Source organism: Ovis aries, chromosome 12 (assembly GCF_016772045.2).
Source record: "Ovis aries strain OAR_USU_Benz2616 breed Rambouillet chromosome 12, ARS-UI_Ramb_v3.0, whole genome shotgun sequence".
In the NCBI taxonomy this organism is placed as follows: Eukaryota; Metazoa; Chordata; class Mammalia; order Artiodactyla; family Bovidae; genus Ovis; species Ovis aries.
In genome coordinates, this window is record NC_056065.1 from 865,079 (window position 1) to 870,054 (window position 4,976).

Here is a 4,976-nt window from a genome sequence, read left to right on the forward strand (position 1 = left end):
CCCGCCCCTCCCCCTTGCCCCGCCCCCGCCCGCGTCACCGCTTTCCAGTCGACTCGCGGCCGCCCCCTCCCCTCCCCCGCCCCTCCCCCTCCCCCCTCCTCTGCTCCTCCCCCTCCCCTCCCCCCTCTCCCTCCCCTCATCCCCCTCCCACCTCTCCGTCCCCCGACTAGCGTCACCACTCCCCCAGCCTCCTAGGGGCCGCCCCCCTCCCCCGGCCACTTTTCCCCTCCTCCCCCCCCCCTCCTCCCCTCTCCTCCCCCCCCCCTCCTCCCCTCTCCTCCCCCCTCCCCCCTCCCTCTCCCCCGCCAGCGTCACCGCTCTCCCAGCCTCGTGGAGGCCGCCCCCTCCCCCCGCCACTTTTCTCCTCCCCCTCCCCCCGACTCCTCCCCTCCCTTCCCCCCTCCTTCCCCCTCCCTTTCCCCACCAGCGTCACCGCTCTCCCAGCCTCGTCGGGGCCTCCCCCTCCCCCCGCCCCTCCTCCCGTACCCCTGCCCTCCCCTCCCCCCTCCTTCCCCCTCCCTCTCCCCCGCCAGCGTCAGGGCTCTCCCAGCCTCGTCGGGGCCTCCCCTTCCTCCCCTCCCCTCCCCCTCCCCCCTCCTTCCCCCTCCCCCGCCAGCATCACCGCTCCCCCAGCCTCATCAGGGCCTCCCCCTCCTCCCCTCCCCTCCCCTCCTCCTCCCCTCCCCGGCCAGCGTCACCGCTCTCCCAGCCGAGTGGCGGCCGCCGCTCTCCCCGACGCTGACGTGGCCGCTACGCATGACTACCCGACCGCCGGAAGCGCAGCCCTTGTAGGGCGCAGACTCCTGAGGGCTCCGTGGGGCCAGAGGCCGCGCAACAGCGGCCCGAGGTCTCTGGCCAGGCTCTCGTCTTCCAAACGACTCCCCGTCCCGCAAAGGTGAGCCAGTTCAGAGAGAAGAGATGGATTTCCATCTCCTCCAGAGAGCTGGACCGCCCAGGGAGGCAGCCTTCCCAGACGCTTTCTCCCAGAATGCTCGTCTTTGTGTTTCTCCTGAACCGTTCAATGCAGGACTGAAATGCAGATGACAGCTGGCCTTTGATAGACACACTCAAATGATCCCCATCACGCTCTGGGGCCCTCAAGTCCGATCCAGAGTCTGAGGAGAGGCCAGTGCAGCGTGGTGGGAAGGACAGCCTAGCCTCTGCTGGGTAACCTTAAACCTCATAGTTGCTGCCAGCCTCATTTTCCTTATCCCTGAAGTATAGAAGGTTCTTGCCTTATGGAGTGGTTGTGAGCATCAAATGGGCGTTCAACTTGTTCTTGTAAAACAGCTTTGGAAACTGTGAAGTGTTGTGCAAAATTATGGTGGTCACTTTGTACCCTCAGTTCAGTTCAGTCGCTCAGTCGTGTCCAACTCTTTGCAACCCCATGGACTGCAGCACGCCAGGCCTCCCTGTCCATCGCCAACTCCAGGAGCTTACTCAAACTCATGTCCATCGAGTCGGTGATGCCATCCAGCCATCTCATCCTGTGTCGTCCCCTTCTCCTGCCCTCAGTCTTTCCCAGCATCAGGGTCTTTTCCAATGAGTCAGCTCTTCGCATCAGGTGGCCAAAGAATTGGAGTTTCAGCTTCAACATCAGTCCTTCCAATGAACACCCGGGACTGATCTCCTTTAGGATGGACTGGTTGGATCTCCTTGCAGTCCACGGGACCCTCAAGCGTCTTTTCCAACACCACAGTTCAAAAGCATCAATTCTTCTGTGCTCAGCTTTCTTTATAGTCAAACTCTCACATCCACACATGACCACTGGGAAAACCACAGCCTTGACTAGATGGCCTTTGCGGGCAAACTAATGTCTCTGCTTTTTAATATGCTGCCTGGGTTGGTCATAACTTTTCTTTCAAGGAGCAAGGCTCTTTTAATTTCATGGCTGCAGTCACCATCCGCAGTGATTTTGGAGCTCAAGAAAAGAGTCTGTCACTGTTTTCACTGTCTCCCCATCTATTTGCCATGAAGTGAAGAGACCGGATGCCATAATCTTAGTTTTCTGAATGTTGAGCCTCAAGCCAACTTTTTCACTCTCCTCTTTCACTTTTATCAAGAGGGTCTTTAGTTCTTTGCTTTCTGCCATAAGGGTGGTGTCATCTGCATATCTGAGGTTATTGATATTTTTCCCGGCAATCTTGATTCCAGTTTGTGCTTCATCCAGCCCAGCATTTCTCATGATGTACTCTGCATATAAGTTAAATAAGCAGGATGACAATGTACCCTGGAAGAGCCTATTCAGGTGCCCCTTCTAAGGAAGGGATCAACAGAGGCCCAGATGCTGACTTGGCTTCCAGAACCTGCCTTTCTGGGGCCTCACCCAGCCACTCTGGGATGCCCTTTGACCCTATGGAAAAGTTTAAGCTTTATAAACAAAATCACTTGGTGTCTGCCGTCTGTGCTGCCGTGGCAGCGATGGGCTGTTTTGGGCCCCTACTAGTAAGCAAGTGTGGTGCGCATGCTTGAGATGACCTGTCCAGTTAAACCCGGGAAGGAAACCAGAATTGCCAAAAGCCAGTGGGTGAGCAGTCATGTGAATACTTGTACAGTACTGGACTGTCTTCTGCCCCTCCTAATAAGACCTGCAAATCTAGCTCAGAACTTCAAGGGCCAGCAAGCTATTTCATACTGGACACCAACTGTCTACTGCTGCCTCCATTCCAACCCCCTTCATTAACTTCAGACTATGTTTGCTGGCAGCTTTGCGTGTATGTCCTCAGTATGCATGCCTCCTCCTTGTCCCCCACTTGGAGATTCTTGAGGTCAGGAATCATTTCTTTCAAAGTAGACTGAAGAGCTTCCTCCTTCCACCCTTGAGGATGGGGACCAAGCTTCCTTCCTTTTGATCACTTTAAAACAAGGAGGAGAAAAGGTGTTCAGATCCTGGGGTCAAGTGATTGATCTATGACTCATGCATAAATGGCACTGAAGCATGGGAGGTCAGACAAATCTCTGCAATACTCCCCTCGCCCTCTTTCTCCACGTCCTGGCTCAGTGATCCCCACAGAACCCCTTCCCTGCCAGGGAAAACTCTGCTGAGTTGCTGAGAAGTAAATTACACAGTGTGAGTTGCAGTTACCCTCCTTTCGGAGGTGGTTGTCCTCATTAAAGATCAGGCGCTTGAGCGTGACACCTACGGCCATATTCCCAATGGGCGTTTGTCAGCTGAGGTCCCCTGCTCCTTAGGTGCTAGCTAAGACTGGTTCAGAACTTCATTCTAAGGCCTATAGCAAATCCAGTGCCCCTCCTCAAAATATGCCAGATTCCTCTGGGAGCAAGGTTGGCTCTAGTTTTGAGCTTCTCTTTTCTTAAGTCAAATTAGTTTAGGAAATGTGTTGCTGATCCATGAGTGTTTTTGCTATATGAGCTGGATTTCAGGCCCTTTCCTTACAATTCTTCCTGTTTTCTTTTGCATGGTAATTCAGCTCTTTTTAATCCCTACCCACACTTCTGTGCCTCTCTACAAATTCAGTGAGATGGGCCCAAAGCGTCTGTCTGTTCAAATTCTTAGGCAGATTCCCTCCTCCTGGAATCTGGCTAGAAGAGGGTGGTTGGTGTCTTCCTGGACTTACATGCATTTTTAAATAAGGATGCTTGGGAAAGACCCTGATGCTGGGAAAGATTGAGGGCAGAAGGAGAAGGTGAGGGGCAGAGAATGAGGTGGTTGGATGCATCATTGACTCAGCGGACATGAGTTTGAGCAAACTCAAGGAGATAGTGAAGGACAGGGAAGCCTGGCGTGCTGCAGTCCATAGGGTCACAAAGAGTCGGACATGACTGAACAACTAAATTCTTCTTTGAATTCAAAACCTGGGCATCAGGGAGTTGTTCTCTTTCTAGGAGCTTACCCATCCCCACTAAGAACATAATTCATTCTCCCCAACTTCAGGGGCTCAAGCTTCTCAAAGCCCTATTAGACATATCTCATAATATCCCTCTCTCCACTCTCCTCAGGAGCTTTCACCATGGGACCACATCTCTAATGCTGAAAAGCAGCTGAAAATACACAGGACCACCTGACTGTCTGACTCAGTGGGACTCAACTCCTAACCTCAGGGGAGTTTCCTGAGCCATGAAGGAAGCCTTGAGCTGAGCACAGAAGGAAACATGGGAAAGGATGTTGATTATTATTTTCCCAGCTATTATCCTGACCTGATTACTCTTGTCATTATGGGCTCTCATTAAAGCTCAGTTGAGGATGACACTAAATGCTACCAAGAATAACTTCAGAGTCCTCGGATCCCATGTTCCCACATTAGGGGTTCACACAGATTATGGAAGCAGCAAGGTGGGTCTCCTGGCCCACACTCTCTTATAGATACGCAGTGTGTGGCTCGGGGAGGTGACTCCCAGTCTGCCCACCAGGCTCCGCTCTGTGAACCACATGGATGAAGTGCTCTGCCTCCCCAGGCTGGCAGCCACGCTCAGCTGAGAAACACCTGGGGCCCTGAAGCCAGAGCTGGCCGCCACAGTACCTCTTCTTTAGATTCTTCTCGTGTCCCCATTTCTTGGGTCTGTCTTTCTCCACACGTTAGCCCCCTCCCAGGGGGCTTTCTGGCCATCACAACTGTGATGCCAGCTTCCTGCCTACCCCAGACACCCAGCCACAGGAGGCCCAGCCCACTAAGGTTTTGCCAAAACAACATCTGCGGCAGCGCTTCTCTTGCTTTCTGTCTGGAGATGAAGGGGGTTTGTCCTGGGCTTTGGGGAGTGAGGATGAGGAGTATGTACAACATGTCTGTCCTCTCGGTTTGGGAAAGAGGCGATAAATGCAGCTTCAGATCTGCGGCTGACCCCAAGTGCCTGTGCTCCGCTGCTGAGGTTCCAGCACTTGCAGTCACACCTTCTAGCACTGTTGGAGAAGGCCCGGAGGGTGAAGCTGTGGAGGGCACATTCTTGAGGGGAGGCGCCTCCAGGATATCAGACTTTTAACAGACAGTTTCTATCCTTTTGCTCCTATGATGCACGTA

At 53.8% G+C, this 4,976-nt stretch overlaps 1 long non-coding RNA gene across 1 annotated transcript; it reads left to right on the forward strand.

Moving 5' to 3' along the window:
• The first annotated feature begins 797 nt into the window (after positions 1 to 797).
• LOC105613348 (uncharacterized) lies at positions 798 to 4,215 on the forward strand. Its single transcript, XR_001043804.3, has 2 exons — positions 798 to 895; positions 3,961 to 4,215. It is a non-coding gene; the product is annotated as an uncharacterized LOC105613348 (long non-coding RNA).
• Positions 4,216 to 4,976: the final 761 nt, after the last annotated feature.